Source organism: Macrotis lagotis, chromosome 1 (genome assembly GCF_037893015.1).
Source record: "Macrotis lagotis isolate mMagLag1 chromosome 1, bilby.v1.9.chrom.fasta, whole genome shotgun sequence".
NCBI classification, from domain to species: Eukaryota; Metazoa; Chordata; class Mammalia; order Peramelemorphia; family Peramelidae; genus Macrotis; species Macrotis lagotis.
The window spans coordinates 545,811,479-545,830,949 of record NC_133658.1 but is presented as its reverse complement, the minus strand read 5'-3'; the positions used below and the strand labels follow the sequence as shown (position 1 = coordinate 545,830,949).

Below are 19,471 nucleotides of genomic sequence, written 5' to 3'. Positions count from 1 at the left end.
GTTTTTTAAAAGCACCAAAAAACTAGAGCCATAAGGAGTATACTATGTTAAAATCAATATATTAAGGATGGGATTAATTAATCACTGAGCAGTAAATAATGAGAGTTAGAGAGAGACCTATAAAATCATTTGCAATTTCTTGGGAATTTTTGTTTCAGCTTTCACACTCATTTTTTCCCTTGAGTTCTCATTCATATAGCTTATATAATGGAATTTAACTTAAAAATCTCTATTAATTAAATAAAATCTTGAGGGAAACCATAAATTCTTATGAGAATTGCTTTCTACTTCTTACTAGTAAATGCATAGATAATACCTGATTTTGAGTATTTCCCCTCTGTATAACTACAGCTCATTTAATCCATTCCTCACCTTCATTGGAAAGAAACAAGCATTGAAGTGCTGCCCTGCCGGGCACTGTTAAACATTTTACAAATGAAATCAAGGTAGGGCTGAACTTAAACTATCTCAATGTTTCATCCTCCTATCCCAAGAAAAAAGAGGTTCCTAGAATCTCAGAGTTGGAAAGGATCCAAAAATCATCTAAAAATTGATCCTCTTCTACTTCCACACAAAGACTTTCTGTAGGATGGAAACTATTCTCTTTATGGACAATCTAATGAACAGCTCTTATTGTTCAAAAATATTTTCTTACATTAAGCCAAAATGTGCCTCTCTGCAATCTAATACTCCCTACCTTGGTAACACATTCATATCTCTCAATCAAAAGGGCTAATACCATAACAAGACAAATCCTGTTGTGACAAAAAATATACAAGTTCTTTCTTCTTTTCCTTTCCCCAACTTCACTATGAAAAAAATATATAACAAGCAGCATTTATGCAATCAACAGTTGTTACAACAAAGAATTTTGGGCAGTTCCCTGTAATTCACTGTCATATTTGAGTACTAACCAAAACCAAAATGAGACAGTCTTGTGCAATTTTAAATAGGGCTTTACCTGATTTGTTTGTTTTTTTTTTTAACCTTCACTCACTTCATTCATCTACACTCACTACCCCTCAGTATTCTATCCTCAGTAGCCTTATCATTTTTTAAAGGATAGCAGGATTCCCTTGACAAATCTTACCTTCCCTCCCAGTGGACTACAATTTGCTGCTTCTCAGTCTTCTAAGAGCTTGAAATAGCTCTAGTGATAAGGAATGAAAACAAAATACAACCAGCCCTATTACTGAAATAGCCAGCTCTGGATCCTCATTGTCCTATCTTTTAAACAGCAAGTTAAACAGGTATGTCTTCAAGAGTATGTCCCAATGCTAAGCATGGATTTACATGCAAAGAGTACATGATATATTCATGTCTAAACTAGCTGTACCAAAAATCAGCTCATAATAAATTCACCTTCTCAACCATGCCCTACCCTATACAGCTATGAACAACAATCCTGAAAATTAGACTGAGCGTACAGAGTGACTTGGAAAGCATCTCTACCAGAAGCAATCAAAGGGAGATTGAGATGAAGGAAAGCAACATGAACATCAAGAGTGGTGATAATAAAAATAATAAAATCTAAATATTCAAAACATAAATAGATTAAAAATAATATAATAAAAAAACTTTTTCCTAAGAGGTAATCAAGCTTCCCATAAGGAGCTAAACTAGCTTGTTCTACTGGATAAAGTATACTGACCCTAAAAAGCTTGTTGTTCAGTCATTTCAATTCATCATGACCACATTTGGGATTTTCTTGGCAAAGATGCTGAAATGCTTTGCTATTTCCTTCTCCAGATCATTTTATGGTGAGGAAACTGAGGCAAATAAGGTCAAATGACTAGGTCAGTGTCATACAGCTAGTAAGAGTCTGAAGTCAGATTTTACTCAAGTTTTACTAACTCCAAGCCCAGTAGTGTATCTATCTACTATGCCACCCAGCTGCCCTAACTTATGTACACATAGACATGGGAGTTAAGGGAGTTTCAGGAAGCTAAAGTAGACAGCCTTGGATCAATCAAACAGATCTATCAACCCCAAGATATTAGTTGCTATGAGCACTGATGATGTATACTACACAGAAAAAAAATCTAGATTTTTCTAGAGATTGAATAGTATCTGTGCTTCAGAAGTTTATAGTTTAAGTTTAGTGATAAGGAGTGAAAACAAAAGACAACCAGCCCTAATTCTGAAATAGCCTCTGGTTCCTGATTAAAAGATAGGACAATGAGGATCCAGAGGCTATATATGTATACACACACACACATACATATATACATATATATATATATATATATATATACACATATTTTGCCAAGTGCAACTGTTCAACATTTTTTAAAACTTTAGTTATTCAAGTCTGATAACCAACTTAATAATCAGATTGGCAAAGTTGATCAAAGAAAGGAAAATGATAAATGCTGAAGAAAAAACAGATACTTTAATTAATTGTGTGTAAACTGTGAACTGTGTTCACACTTTAATTAACTGTGTGTCAGAAATGATTCAGTCAGGAAAAACAATTGGGAACTATGGTCAAAAAACTAATTGCATACTTTCTGACCCATATTGGTCTATAGCCCCCAGAGAGATCAAAGAAATAAGGAAAGGATCTATATGTACAAAAATAGCAGTTCTTTTCATGATGGAAAAGAATTAGATACTGAGGGGATGCCCATCAATTGGGAAACTGTTGAACAAATTATGATATATGAAAGTGATGCAATACTATTGTGCCAAAAGAAATGATGATGGGTATTTCAGCAGTATAATAATCAAAGACAATTCTAAAAGACTTGTGATTGAAAATACCATCCATATCCTGAGAAGGAACTGTGAAGACCAAAGCTTATTATCTTCAATTTTTAAGAGTTGTCTTATATATTATATCATTTTTCCCTTTCTTCCATTTGGATTTGCTTCTTCTTTCACAGTATGATTAATATGAATCTATATTTAGCATGGTTATACCTGTATAGGCTATTTTAGATTGTTTCTGACAGGGAAGAGAGGAAAGAAGGGCAGGAGGGAGGAATTTGTAAAGCTCAAAAACTTACAAAAAATGATTGTTGAAAACTATCATTGTATGTAGTTGGAAAAATAAATAAATAAAATATTTAAATAATGATTAAAAAAATGACGAAGGGGATGATTTCAGAAAAACCTGGGATGATTTGCATGACTTAATGCAGAGTATAGTGAGTAGGATCATGAGAACAATTATAATAACATCATAAATATTACCAAAAATATTATAAATATTAATAATAACAATTTTATAAATATAAACAACTTGATGAAATGCTACTGTTGTGTTTGTGATAAGATTGGAAGGTTATTATCTATTCATCAGGCAAAGAAAATAATCTGACATTGCTGAAAGCACATACAGTGATGCAATTTTCTTGTAAAGAAAGTTGTAAAGAAAAACATTGCTTCATGTACTATCATAGGATTATAGATTTAAAGCTATAAAAGTTCTTGAAAACCATCTATTCTAACATCATTATTTTACCATTGAGGAAACTGAGGCCCAGTGAGTTTAAATGATTTGTCCAAGATCACAGAGACTGTTGCAAAGTCCCCCTAAAATACCAACATTAGTATTAACACTAACATTAGTGACTGCTTTCAAGGCTAAGGAATGATAGTATCATTCAGATTCTACATTTTTCCTTTTTTTTAGAAAATCACGAACTGTCTTTTGGACCAAGGGACCAATACTTCTGTCACTGACATCAATCAGGATTTACCTGTTAATGACAAGCATATATCTTTGTTAGGTATGGTTAATAATGATTCCTTAGATTTTATTCTTCTTTCACAATATGATTAATAGGAATCTATATTTAGCATTTTTATATAGAGAGAGTCTATATTAGATAGCTTTCTGTCAGGGGAGGGAGAGACAAGGGAGTCAAGGGAGGGGGAGACAAGGGAGGGAGGGAGGGAGAAAAATGTAAAACTCCAAACTTTGTAAAAAAAAGATTGGTGAAAACTATCATTGCATGTAGTTGAAAAAACAAATAAATAAAATATTTACATTTTTAAAACTATATATGGTATGAAAGTATGCTTTAAATACTATTGATTAGAGAAATGCAAATTAAAGCAACTTTGAGATATCCTCTTTTAAAAAAAGAAAAGAAAAATATGGAATTGATTAAATTGCAAATGGATGAATGTTCAAAAACTACCATAGCTTGTAATTGGAAAAAAATAAAATTTAGTTTAAAAAATTAAATTGAAAAATAATGATTCTTTAGAAAAGGGAGTCTAATAGTTTCTTTTCCCTTTTACTCTGCTAAAAATCAGTCATTTTCCAGGAATATTCCTTGAAGTATGGAGGAAGAAGTCAAGCAAGTCTTAAGGGAGGAACCTACCTGCTCAAGCACCTTTGTAGCATTGAGTCAAAATACAATTCACCTGCAGACCTGCCTCCTCATCATCTGTGAGGGAGACTGACACAAAAAAAAAGCTAAATAGAAGCACAAGCATTTCAGAATTTAAATGGACTTTGAGGGATTCCTAATGAATTGGTAAGCTAGAGTCAAAAGGAATCTACCTAGTCTATGTAATATGGCAAGGAATCTTCCAGAATACAAGTAGATTATCAAATGACACTCATCAAATCATTGTCTGTTTCTCTACCTTGTATTCAGATGAGATGAGATAGACATGAGATGCATGTTTGAAGTGCAACATCATATTACAATGACCAGCTCATCTTACATTTATGAGACAATATAATAGTCCTTGGGATCTATTTTGTTTCTTTCTATTCAGTTTTAGGGAATTTAATTTAAATGAAAAGTTTGGAGTTCAGTCACAATCACTCCAAAGTGATTCATCTGGAAAAATTCCTAACACTTAGGCAAAGGTTCGGATCTCTATCTAAGGTTTTTAACTTTCATCACTGGCCTCTGAGGTTGTGTCAAAGTTCAGTTTCCTAGAAACATTTAGATAACAAAACAGCAAAATACATGATAATGTCTGTGGACAGACAGAGTCAGAAGGGGATGTCAGGAGAGAGCTAGCCTTTTCTTGGGACTTTCTAAACCAAGCTGTTCTTCATTTCATCTAGCATCTTCTTTATCTTGTTCCATTAAGCCAAGGAGCTTCCTGGTCCCTTCACTGCTCATTGCCCCAAACTCTCAAATCTAGAGGTTCATAATCTCTTTTTTTCCCCAATTCTAAAATAGTTTCTCCCTTTTATAGAAAGCCCCTAGGGCACGATCCAGTCTCACACACCATGACACTGATTGATTCAAAAAGGTATACAGGTCCTACTAACACTCCATTGTGATAGTTTGATTTAATTCCCAAAAAAGTACATCCAGGCCAAATGGGGTGGTCCTGACCTCACCCTTATCCTCTCCTCTCCAGTTTAAAATTTGTCTTCATCAACAAATCTACTGGTGTTTTCATGACAAAGGTCAAAATTTGCTTAGTTCTTTAGTGCTTTAACAAGATTTAGCATTACCTGATTTGGAAAAAAAGTCTTTGTGGTACATTTCATGATAAAATTTAGTAATACTTTTCTCTCTCCATGAAGTAGGAAATTCTGTTCTTCAGTTCTGATCTCTTAATTGGCTTCTAAAGGCAACCCAGGGTCTTCAGTTACCTGCCTTTCAAGGCAGACAATATTGCCTTGCTAGAATAACCATCACATTTACACAATGATATCATTGGTAGGTAATGCAAAATAGTCAGATCAATCTCCTAAGAGAAAATTAAGCAGAGTTAACAAATTATACAACACATACCTGATGCTTATCCAAACCAAATGAATGTACAAGAAAGAGAAGGAATAAAAGAGCCACATGCAGTAATATGAGTAACTGTGATTTTCAGTTTCCCCTGGGATATCGTAACTTTAGGCCAGTCATCCATCAGATGCCTTTGGTTTTTTTAGTGACCCGTTCACCTATCTTTCATGTATGTACTAGATGATGGGACTAATGGATCCTCATATGAGCTATAGTCCTGGCTTCTTAAGTCTGGGTTTATGAAGGACCTAGGTGACCTAGCACTGTTTTTATTTCTTGAGGTACAATAAGCAAAGTCATCTTCATTTGAAATATCTGTTTGGGGGTGGGGCAGAGAGAAGACGGGAAGTTGCATGAGCTATCCTCAGTTTTTCTTGGAAAGAAGATTAAATCAAACTTCTAAATGAATTCTAGAGCAACAGAACCCTCAAAAAGATAAGATAACTTAGAAGGACTTCAAGAAAAGTCTGTCTCACTTGGGTAAAAGGGAAGCCCAGACCAGACCAGGGAAAAGTTCTTAGCCACAGAATAGATCAGCAACAGAGACCAGATGTGAGCCCTCAACCTACACTGTGGACAAGCTGAGAGCCCTGGAGGCCCTGGCACAGAAAATCAGAGACTTAGACCCCTGGCTCCCAGCTAAAGAAGTTTGGGTCAGTACTCAAGAGAAGAGTTCAGCTTGAAAAATAATGAAAGTCAGATCCAAACAATTCCAAAAAATGTCAATTGCTCATGAGTATGCTAAAGTAATATAATAAAAATGACAATTCTATTGAAATTAATCTATTTTTTCAGTGTCATATCAATCAAACTCCCAAAAAAGTCAATTTTAGAGCTAGAAAAAATAATAACAAAATTCATGTGGAAGAATAAGGTCAAGAATATTTTAAAAATTATTTAAAAATTCTATCCATACCAAGTCTAAAACTATATCTAAAAAGAAGCAATCAGCAAAACTATTTGATATTGGCTAAGAAATAAGGTAGTAGATCAGTGGAATAGATTAGATACACAAAAAACAGTAATAAATGACTAGTAATCCACTGTTTGATAAACCCAAAGACTCCAGTTTCTGATCAAAGAACTCATTATTTGACAAAAACTGCTGGGAAAACTGAAAGACAGAATGCAGGAACTAGACCAACATCTCACACTACATACCAAGATAAGATTAAAATGGGTATGTGATTTAGATATAAAAGGTGATACCATAAGCAAATTAGGAAAACAAGGAATACTATATCTGTTAGATCTATGGAGAAGGGAAGAATTTATGATCAAATAAGAGATAGAGAACATTACAAAATACAAAATGTATAATTTTATTACATTAAATTAAAAAGTGTTTGCAGAAACAAAACCAATGTAACCAAGACTAGAAGGAAAGCAGAAAATTGGGAAACAATTTTTATACTCAGAATTTCAAATAAGGCCTTATTTTTCAAATAGAGAACTAAGTCAAATTAATAAGAATACAAGTCATTCCCCAATTGATAAATGGTCAAAGGATATTTTCAGATGAAAAAATTAAAGCTAACTTTAGGGACAACTAGGTGGCACCATGGATAGAGCACTGGCCCTGTAGTCAGAAGGATCTGAGTTCAAATATGACCTCAGACACTTAATAATTACTTAGCTGTGTAACCTTGGCCAAGTCACTTAAACCCATTGCCCTGTCACCCCTCCAAAAAAAGATAACTCTAGTCATATGAAAAAATGCTCTAAAGTACTATTTATTCAAATTAAAACAACTCCAAATTACTACCTCACATCTACCTGATTGGTTATAATGGAAAAAAAGAAAAATGATAAATATTGGAGATGTGAGGAAATTGCCCAAAGGGGTATAAAACTGTGCATGCCCTTTGATCCAGCAATACTACTGCTAGATCTATATGCCAAAGACTTCATTAAAAAAAGGAAAAAGGCAGCTAGGTGGTGCAGTGGGCAGCTAGGTGTTGCCATAGTGGATAGGCACTGGCCCTGGAGGCAGGAGGACCTGAGTTCAAAACCATCCTCAGACATTTAATACTTAGCTGTGTGACCTTGGGCAAGTCACTTGACCCCATTGCCTTGCCAAAAAAAAAAAAAGAACAAGAACCTATTTATATACATATATTTATAGCGGCTCTTTTCGTGGTGGCTAAGAATTGGAAATTGAGAGGATACCCATCAATTGAAGAATGGCTAAACAAGCTGTGGTATATGATTGTAAATGAAATATTACTGTGCTATAAGAAATGATTAGTAGGTTGCTCTCAGGAAAAACCTTACATGAATTGATATAAAGTGAAGTGAGCAGAACCAGGAAAACTTACATAGTAGCAGCAATATTGTATGATGAACTGAATGACTTGGATATTTTCTGCAATATAATAATACAAGAATCTGAATATAAATTAAATCAAAATATTTTTCATTTTCTTCTTTTTTTGGTCAAGTCTTCTTGTATAAAATGACTAATGTGGAAATGTTTTACATGATTGCACATGGATAACCTATATCAGATGGCTTACCATCTCAGAGAAGGCAGAGAGAAAGGAGAGATAAAATTTAGAACTCAAAACTTTTTTTAAATGTTTAAAATTTTTTTCATGTAAATGGGAAGAAAAAAAACGAATTATTTTAAAATTTAAATTTTTTTTAAAAAAAGAAACTGAAAGTCCAGGACTCTTAGGCTATTCAAGGTAACAATTTGACTCTCTCCTCCTGTATGCTTCCGCCCAAGTTGAATGGATGGTCATGGAAATAGGAACTCCATCTTAGCATAATGTTTACAATATTTTGATAATATCCTAAACAGATTAGAATTTCTTACAATCAATTTACCTGGATCTAAGCATACACAGGCCAAAATATTTATTTCCTTGTTGACACTATCAATACATTTAGGGAATTCTAAGAGTTAATTTAATGTATACCCAGGTAGGGATAGTTTTTGTTTTGTTTTGTTTTGTTTTTGCCATTCAGTCCTCTAAGGTCAGAACCTTCAAGAAGTTGGATGTACTTTCTTCAACTATTTCTCATAGTATGACTGAAGCACAACTAGAACTTGTGCTCTATCATGTAGGACAGGCATACCAATCTACAATTATCCCTGTACAAAATCCAGCAAATCTGATTCTATGTCCTTTTCCTTAAGTTATTTCTAGTATCCTCAACTGCTGTACAACCAAAATTATATTCTTTTTGCTGGGTGCATGTGTCCTGTATGTGGATATCTCCTCCACAACTATAATGGAAAGACCATCTGACTGTCTAGTTTCCTTCTAATGGTGATACTTATGTTTCAGGTCATGCCTTTCTTTCCCTTATATCAAATTCTGCTTGTTGACACATACTGGCAGCATGTGGCCCTGGACAAGTCATTAACCCTCATTGTACTCTAGGGAATGCTGTAAGATTTTCAGTTAGAGTGAAATTTATTTTTCCAGGTTTATGGATTGGTCCCCAAGTCCATTTTCCCCTAAAAGTCCTATAAGTTTCTTCATGTGGGATACCCCTATAAGATTGTTCCCTTGCTTAATCTCTTGAAACCATGATCAGGTAAATGGACGTCCCTTTGTAGTTAAAATTGAACATCTGTCAAATGAGACATTCTTGACTCATCATTCACATATTCAAATGATTTCATGTAATTCGTAGTTCATCATTACTCTGTATTTATTTTAGAGCTATGATAATCTTTTTAAATTTTGTAGTTTTCAAAAAAATAAAAACAAATCCCCAAATTCCTGGGGCTACTTGGACTGTTTTCATTAAGTCTTCAGCCTCAATGGATAGAACTATTTTGCTTGTATAGATGATGGTTCATCCATGATAAGAACTGGAATAGCAATTTTCCTACTCTTCCCTCCTTCTTCTTTTACTAATATCCTAAATAGATTAGAATTAATTCCAACCAATTTACCCATACTTGGATCTAAGTATACAAGGGTCAAAATATTTACTTCTTTATTGACACTAGCAATATCTTAAGGAAATTCCAAAAGTTAATTCAATGTATCCCCAAATTTGATCACTGTCATTGCTGCTGCTTAATCAGGACCATAGAATAATTTGTATAGAATAGAATAATAATTATGTGAATTCATTCATTCAAATTATGTGAGTCCAGGGTTTGATTTCATTGAATCCTATCATAAGGAGAGGGAGAGGAAATAAGCCTGTGATTTCATTTAGGGAATTTTGGAGTAAGTAGACTCCTACAACCAATACAAGTCAGAATTTTCACACCAGTTGAGTCTTACAGAGTTTCCTAGAACATTATATCAAAAGACAGAATCTGAATCCACATCTTCCAGAATCTTAGGCTGGCTCTCTAGTCATTGTCACACTAACATTTTATCAAAAAGTGATATTTTATAGCTTTCTGAAGTTTGTGAGGCACTTGATGTACATCTGACCCTTATAATAACCCTTTCAACTAGTTACTTATAGATACCACTAACCCCAATTCACATATGAGGAAACTAAAGTTGATGTTGGTTAAGCAACTTGTCTAGTTGTCCAAGTAGTCAAGCAAGACTCAGAAGCAAAATATGAAACCAGATCTTTCTGATACTAAATCCTTCATTCTATCCATTGCACAACAAAATGATGGGAATATATGCAAGCCTAGTGAATTCTCTAATATCAAGAGTCACCCAGATCATTGAGCCAAAGCATAGGAAGTACATAGAACCCTGAAAAGGAAGGCAAAAAAGGGGTTTTTCCCCTCTAAACTTATCCTTGGTCTTTTGCACTCATCAATGTGCTTATACAGTACTGGTCATGGTAATGACTCTCTTTGTAATGTTTAAAAAATTCAAGAGATGTAATTTCTGGGTATTTAATCATTTTATTAATAATGGTAGCATATTACCAATAAAATGAGTCATTGACTGTCAAACAACAAAGAGGAATGAATCAATGAGCTCACAGTTTATATGCCCTTGGCACTCAATTCTGATTGATAAACAATTAATGAGAGAAAATGTATATTACAATGAGAGGTGAATCTTTTCTAATGAGGGACTGGGGAAAATGTAACTTCGATTATGTCATTTATTTCTAAATTGCTCAGTCTTGGGCAATATAATCAAGGAATTTATCCCCTTCCATACAGTGTAGAGTATAATCAACTTTCCCATCTTAGATTAAATCCCTTATAAAGATGGGTAAGATCTGAACAAGATTGAGGACAAAGTTAATCCAGTTTCATTATCAGCAATATCCTTCGGAGCCTGAACAACTTACAGGCCTCTGAAAAATCCTAGTCCTAATTCAATAATTGGTAAGAGAAAAATAATTATTTCTCTCATCTGTAAGACCTAAAAAGAGTGAAGATTCTTCTTTTGACAGGAAGATCATTTATAACAAACTATGGCAAAAATAGAGCTAGGATTGGCTGGTGTGCCAGAAACAGGATATCCAAACATTCTGCAAGTTCCATCCAACACACTTCAGGGGAGCCCCCCAATGCACTAACTGAAGCCAACCATAGCAGGATAGGTCACGTATTGGTCCTGAGTCTCATAAAGAAAGCGTTTATTTAAACACTTGCCAGATTCCACACTAACCTTCTGGGAGGGAATGAACTGTGAGTGTAATGGACTGATGAGAACAAATAAGGACAGTGGAGCTATGTCATAACTCCCCCACAGGAATGTGCTTTTGCACATGGCTATACAACTGACTCACTGTTGCCTGTGCTAGATGGACCACATATGAATTATGAGATTTGGTTCTACTGTAACAGTATGTTCATTTTAAGAAGAGTCATTGAGAAAGCAAAATATACTAAGAATAACATGACCAAGATAGGAAAAGTTTCAAAATCATGCCAAACAAAACTTTTTTTTAAAGGAACTGAAAAAGAAACAACTTAAGGGGAAAATCCTATATGAATGAAAAGATATTTGTTAAGCACAATGTATCAAGCATTGGATTAAATGCTGATTGCAGTTTTCAGACTTTTGAAGCTTATCTGATTATATTTTTTTTCTTCCCCCAGAGAAGAATCAATTAAGTTCCAGAGAAACAGATTTTAGTTCAGTATAATAAAAAAGTATGACCAAAAGAACTATCTAGAAAGAGAATGGGCTGCCTTATGAGACAGTGAGTTTCTTGAAACTAAAAGGCCATTTCATCTTGTAGATCTCCAAAGGCCATTTCATCTTGTAGCTTACTTAACATTCTATGACATTGTTCCCAGGCCTCAGAGAACAGCAAAGATGGAAAGTCATTATTAAAGGATAGCCTGGTTGGTTTGTTGTTGACCTATGTCAGGGTCAAGGAACAGTATCTCCAATGGTAGTTGATTGGATCAAAATGAGTTTAGAAGGCTTATCTACCACAGGGCAGATACATGAAATAGTTCATATGGACATTTGGAGTAGAGATGTCTAAATTTTTGCGTCTCAGATTTATTTTAAGTTTCTGTGATTCTCCTCTGCTCATAGAGCACAGCACCTTCTTTGACACAGGCACAGATTGGGAGGTCCCATGCCAGTGTCTACCATGTCACACAATAGATTCCAAAGTTAGAAAGGGCAACAAGAAAAGTGAGAGATATTCATAGAAAGTAAAAGGAGCAGTCCCATCCACTTTGCTGCTTCAAATAAGACCTATGGGCTGATCTGGGCAGTGATCACTGTGGATCCCATATTTTCTTTTCCATTCTCATTACTGCTATGCCAGTATAAGCCTTCTACCTCTCCTCTGGATCCCTGTCATAGCCTTCTCCTTCAGTCCATTAAAGTTTCCTTGAAGTTTAAAGGGAACTTAAAAGAAGAATTAGTCTGGTTAAAAGAAAAAAAGCCTTTATTAGACACACTTTAATTCATACAAAAGAAAACCCGAGGTTTAAGGGAAGAGATGGGGATAGCCAGCAATAGACAGCCAGAGAGGGGCAAACAGAAGCAGCAAGGGAATAATATAACTAGAGTAGCACCTTTTCCTCAAAAAAAAAAAAATCTAAGGCAGCATCTTGTCATTCCTAAAGCAGAGTACAGAAGTACAGGGATACAGCCAGGGATGCCATTTAGGTCTTTGAGTGAGATGATCTGCAGACCAAAGCAAGAGAGGGAAGTGCTTAATGGATCTTTAAGAGTCATTCTCTGGACTTGTCATTTCCAAGGAACTAAGCTTCTTTATATTCTGAAGTTCAATGAATGGAAAGATACATATCTCTCTCTAGGGACTAGAATAACTCAGTGAAGAAGATTAAAAGGGGCTGGGAATAGGAAGAAAGTTATATATTTTCATTAACCTCTGATTGAAATTTAACATTTACTTCAATAATATTATTCTGCAAAGGGCTTCTCCAGGCTGACAATGGGGCCCATAACACATAAACAGACAAACCAACAAACTGAAAGAAATTATTATACTATTATGTTAGTTATTGATGTAATATTAATTATAATATTATATAAATTACTACTTATTAATTGTGATGCACCCTTTTCCTTTCATTTCTGTTAAAATTTAAGCTCCGAAGAGCACAGCTAAATAATGACATTATTAGTCCCAAGTCACATAATAACTAACTAGGTTGGGCAGGACCTCACCAGGCAGGTAGGTGGTGCAGTAGATAGAGCATTTGACTCTTACTAGCTGTGTGACCTTGGGTAATTCACTAAACTCTGATTGCCTCACATCCAGGGCCATATTCAGTCATCCTGATTCATATCTGGCCACAGGACCAATATGGCTCTGGAGGAGAAAGTGAGGTCAGTGACTTAGCACAGCACCCTCTCACTCAAGTCCAATTCAGATGTAGGTCATAGCATGATGTTGTGATCATCTTGAAAAATGAAGGACAAATTCTAATTCTGATTAGAGCTTAAGCAGAATTCAGTCTGAGTGAATCTTTGCCTGGGGAAGGAAGTCCCTGTCCATTATAATTTAGAGCAACCCAGTTCCTGAAGGAGAAAACAAGCCAGAGAAGTCTGGATGGAAATGGCTTCCTTGTCTAGACTCATTGAGGCTGCTGAATCTTATGGTCAAGTCACATCTTCAGTAGGAAGAACTGAAGACTTTTAGCCCATCTCTTCATAAAATGCCCACCAATCAGTGCTGAATTTCACTCATCAGGAAAGTTCCCTTTCAGAAGGTCTACCAGAGTCTCCCTTGACATCTTTGGTTACTGAGAGAAATGACCAACCTTCAACTTATTTATTAGTGGCTAGTCTAATCAATAAATTGATTATTAATTAACTGGAAATTTTGCCTCTTGGGATTTTCATTCGTCACAAAACAAAATGTTTAAGAACTCTTATCTAGAAGTATTCCACTTATGATAAAACAGAAAGAGGTGCCAATTACTGAACTGAAGTTGCTAGGCATAGAATATTAAGAAAGGGGAGCAAAGTCAGAAGACCTGAGTTCAAATACTGCCTCAAACACTTAAAAAATAATTACCTAGTTGTGTGACCTTGGGCAAATCACTTAATCCCATTGCCTTGCAAAAAAGAAGAAAGAAAAGAAAGAAAGGAAGGAAGGGAGGGAGGGAGGGAGAGAGAGAGAAAGAGAGAGAGAGAGAGAGAGAGAGAGAGAGAGAGAGAGAGAGAGAGAGAGGGAAGGAAGGAAGGAAGAAAGAAAGAAAGAAAGAAAGAAAGAAAGAAAGAAAGAAAGAAAGAAAGAAAGAAAGAAAGAAAGGAAAGAAAGAAAGAAAGAAAGAAAGAAAGAAAGAAAGAAAGAAAGAAAGAAAGAAAGAAAGAAAGAAAGAAAGAAAGAAAGAAAGAGGAGCAGGTTGTTGTACCAGGCAGGAGAAAATAGTAGAGACAGCCTGCTCCTCCAGGTACTATCTACCTCCAGGTACTTCTCTCATCCTATTTTATGCATCCTATATATTATTTCATTCAAAAATATATAACTAGCAGGAGATCTCTGATTTCATTAGTCCAGGGAACTCTCAGATAAGAAAACTATATATCTTCAAGTCTTAGAATTGCCTAACCATTGAGAGGTTAATAAGTCACTTGCCCAGAGTCACAAGGCCCTTATTAATCCTGAGATTAATCTTTCTTAAGCACAGCTCTGACTTGTAAACACTCTTTCTCTCCCCCTCTTCTCTCTCCCTATTCTCTCATCCTCCCTTACTTCCTCCCCACTTCCTCCTTATTTTATTAAATTTTTTTCAATCAACAAAAACACACCATTTTTCTCTGCTACTTCCCCCGACCAATTACTGTTGAGTCCCAGTTTGGATGCTGAGTCCCTTTCTGGACTCCCTCAATCTCCCCCAGGAGATCATTGGAGGGGCAGGAGACAAGGAAGACAAATTTCTCCCTATATACCAAGGTCTCCAAGGTCTCCATTTATTGAACCAAATACCAGTGCTTAAATACCTCCCCAGTCTCTAATCCATTCCTACTCCTGTAGCACTTAGTAAGATAAGACTCTGGTGCTCAAGGACACCAGGTGAAGATAATTTATAGTGCTCCCATACACAACAGTCCCTAACATGCTACAAGCATGTATAGTCAAGTAAATTGTTGCATTGGTCATGTCCAATAATATATATATATATATATATACATACACAAATATGTATATTTATAAGCATATTTATATATTGACATATATATGTCAATGAAAGGCCCACCCCTCTAAATTGAAATGGGTATCATGTTTCATAATGAACCTTCTAGAATTGTGGTTGGATGGTTGTGTTGATCAGAGTTGCTAAGCCTTTTAAAGTTGTCTATTTACAATATTGTTGTTATCATATAAATTGTTCTACTGGTTCTATTCACTTCATTCTGCAGTGGCACATAGAAATTTTCCCAAGTTTCTATAAAACAGTAGTATGGTCCAGAAACCCCTGGGGATCCTCAAAACCTCTTAAGGGTATCTGCAGAATCAAAACCATTTCATAATAAGACAAATACTTTTAAATTTCTGATATGGTAAATATCACTAGACCCAAAACACAAAAACGAAAACTCTCAGAGGAGAAAGGTCCTTGATAATTTTTAAGAATATCAAAAGGTCATTAGACTAAAATGCTTGAGAATCACTGCTCTAAAAATATCCCCTTCATCAATTCTGAAAACACACTTGTATTCTAATGCTGTCTTATGTTATTCAATCATTCTCCAATTGATGGGCAGCCTCTCAAAAATATGTGCTATAAATATTTTGTATATCATTAGAATTTTTTTGGCTTAGGACTAATCTCTCCTTTAACCTATCTTCCCTCTTATTCTCCTCAACCTTCCCCATTCAATCCTGTTTCCCTGTTGAATGAAATGTATTTCTGTACCCAGTTGTATGTAGTGTGCCTTCCTTTGGCCAATTAAAATAAAGGTAGGGCTCAAGGACTGCCTGCTCTCCCCAACTCTTCCTCCTTCTATTAGTTCACTATAATTATATAAGATAATTTTCCCCATCTTTTCTTAACCTTTCTCCCTCCTCCCCCAGTATGTTCTTCCCTTCCCTTTGCATCCTTCTTTAAAGATCATCAAAACATAATAAAACCACTCCCAGACTCCTATCAACCCTGATGATTATAGGGTTCTGAGAGGGCACATGTATCATCTTTCCATATTAGAATGTAAACAGTTCATCCTTGTTTAGTCCACTATGATTGTTTACTCATGCTTACTTTTTTATGTTTCTCATGTTTCTTGTGTTTGTAATTCAAATTTTCTATGAAACTCTGGTCATTTCATCAGGAATGTTAACAAGTCTTCTGTTTCATTCAAAACTCCTTTTTCCTAGTAAGATTATACTCAGTTTTTCCTGGGTAAGCTATTATCGACTGTAAATCTATATATTTTGCCTTCTGAAATACTGTGATCCAAGCTTTCATCTCCTTTCTATGGGTGGCTGCTAAATCATGAACGATTCTGACTCTAGCTCCTTGTATTAAATTCTTTTTTTCTGATTTCTGGCAGTATTTTCCTTTGGCCTGGAAGCTCTGGGTCCTCAGTCTGATCTATCCCTAAGATCCTTTGAGCCTGTCTGTAGATGTTTTGGAGTCATTCTAGCTTTGAGTCTTAAGCTTCCTTGCCACCATAATCATTTTCATGATTGGATTCTTTGTTTGTTTGTTTACTCGTTCTTCCAGACTACTTTCTGTCTTTGGACAAGGAGGGAATTTCTGGATAAAGTTTTGGCCCTCTTGGGTCCTGCTGCTACTTTATTGCAGAATTGTATTATGTTCTTCCTGGCTCTCGGGGACAGAGATTCTTAGTGCTCTCCAACTGATGCAAAAATCTGATCACCATCCTCCTACTCTTGGCTCTGCAAGTTTTTGGCCTGGGTTTGGCTTTGAGCAATACACCTGTGGGTTTGCTCCTGATTTGAAGTTTCAGACGACTGCTCTGTTGGTTTAGAGTGACAGAATTTCAGTCTCTCCTTTGGCTCTTGTTATTTCACTGCAGACTTCAGACTGTGCTGAGGCTAGAACTGATTCTCCACTTTGCTCCCAGAATCAAAGCCATATGGCTGTTTCTCACTTCTGAACTTGTTCTTTGCTCACAGCTTTAAGATCCTCATTCTGAAAAACCACCCTTAGCACATCCCCTCCTCAACTGACCCTGGATTTGTGACTGGAACTGAGTCGTGAGTGACAAAGCTGCCAGGGGGCATATCTTCCTCTCAAATACAAGTTCAGGCCCCTTATATGCTAGGTCTCAAATTTCTTGGCTTTGTGTACTCTTCATACTATGCTGGAATATTCTGTGTTGTGACTGTTCCTACCTAGTCCCATCCCCAATATCCACAAATTTCTCTGTCTCCCTTTGTTGACCAGACTAGGAAACTGACTCATTGTCATTTTTTTTTCTCTTAGGTTTTCTGAGGACTTAGTCTGATGAAATTTTTTATATCTGTGAGAAGTTATTGGGATTAAACTTGACCACACTTCTTCCTGAAACTTCCCTGGCAATGGCTCCCCAATGTCTACATATAGATCATAGAATAGTAGAATTGGAGGGAATGTCAGTGGTCATCAAGTTCAAAAGCAAAAGATTTATATGAATTAATGCACAGTAAAAACAGACATAAATATGAAACAATCTATCCAGTGACCACAACAATATAAGTAAAGAACAAAAAGAATAAAAATAAATGTTGCAACTGTAAGCTTGGTGCTAGAGAAGACTGGAGAAGATATTCCTCCTTCCCTTCTTTGAAGGTCAGAGAAAATGCACAATATTCAATATTCCAAGAAAGTAATTGCTATAGATATGGAACAGTACATAAACTGTTTGAATCTGTGGATACATTATTTGGTTATATTGAGCTGCCTTTTTCTTTAATTCTTAGGAGAAATAAGTATATATTTAGGGAAATGACATAAAGACATAAGATATCAATAAAAAAAATTCGGAACATAGATTTGAAGATGCAAGGGAATTTTTTATTGGTTTGTTTTTGGTTTGTTGGTTTTTGTTGGTTGGTTTTGCAAGGCAATGGGGGTTGACTTGCCCAAGGTCACAAGGGACTTTCAAAGTGACAACTCATCATCCTCAGACAGTTGAGAAAACTAAGGTTTAGAAAGACTGCAAGGTAACAAGGATAGTTAGGGGCAGAACCAAGATTTGTCCTCTGACTCCAAATTCAGCCACCTGCTCACTTCACTTACATCTCATGAATATTCATCTGAGGGGCAGCTAGGTAGCACAGTGGATAGAGCACTGGCCCTGGAGTCAGGAGTACCTGAATTCAAATCTAACCTCAGACACTTAATAATTACCTAGCTGTGTGGCCTTGGGCAAGCCACTTAACCCCATTGCCTTGCCAAAATAAAAAGAATATTCATCTGAGTATCTATCCTCACAATTACTCCAGTTCAGAAAACAAACCTGGAATTTCCAGAGCATGGGGTCCAGGAAGGTCAGAGACAAAAGTCTTCCTTCAATCTTTGAGGATACCTACAATGTTATTTTTCCCTCAGACACCTTACTATTGTTTTTTATTGCCCCATTATTTCTGTACCAGTGTTGGACAAGAACAGAGAGTAATTGGATATATTATAATTTCAGGCAAGAAGGCAAGTACACACCCTTCTCCCATTAAAAGCCACCTACTAAGGTGTCACCATCGTGACACAGTGACTACTATTATCAACATTATATTAAAATAACCATTAATAAGACAGATTTGATTCCCACTTCAACTTAGAACCAGAGTCATCTTAAATATTTCAGGTTTTATTCTGAATTGTGTGACATTTTAAAAGTGCAATGGGCAAAGAGCCTTGAGGCTCAGCATCCAGGCATGAGAGGCCTGTGCCCCCCTCCTAACACTGGACCAACTCAAGAACTGCAGAATGTCTTACATACCATATTACTCTCCTGCTGCCCCTCCCCTATCTGTATCTCCACTTCTTCTTGACTTCTATGGGAATAAAATACACAACCAGAACAAGAGGGGTATAAGAAAAGGGGAAGAAATCTTGTCCTCTAACTAGAAGCTAAGACTTCTCCCAAATGTGCCAAATTCACCAGATGAAACTTGATCCCATATAGCATCTCTCATAGTCACTGCTGTTCACAAGACTAGGAGAAGAAATGTACTTACTGAAACTCAACACTCAACTATACTCTTGATCATTACCACAAACTATGACTTTGGCCAAAATCCACCATAAATTAGTCCCTAGCCATTGAGGACATGCATGAGTGCAGCTGCTGCTTCTGGAAAATTTTGATAGATCATCTGGAAAGACCAGCATATTAGCATATTACAACAACATCAGTCTTTTGCAACAACACCAAAGAAACTACTTTTCACCTTCCCACTCACTTCTCTCT

General features: G+C 35.8%; 1 protein-coding gene across 6 annotated transcripts in view; it reads right to left on the bottom strand.

The window, feature by feature from the left end:
• TMEM45A (transmembrane protein 45A) overlaps positions 1-19,471 on the bottom strand; it is a 111,071-nt gene that overhangs the window by 38,360 nt on the left and 53,240 nt on the right. Inside the window, exon 1 of one of the 6 annotated variants that reach the window (XM_074214330.1) lies at positions 1,091-2,191. The exons of the other annotated variants lie outside the window; for them this stretch is intronic. The gene's annotated coding sequence lies outside the window, so the exon portion shown is untranslated. Of the gene's footprint in view, positions 1-1,090; positions 2,192-19,471 lie in introns of those variants that run through there. 6 annotated transcript variants of the gene reach the window in all.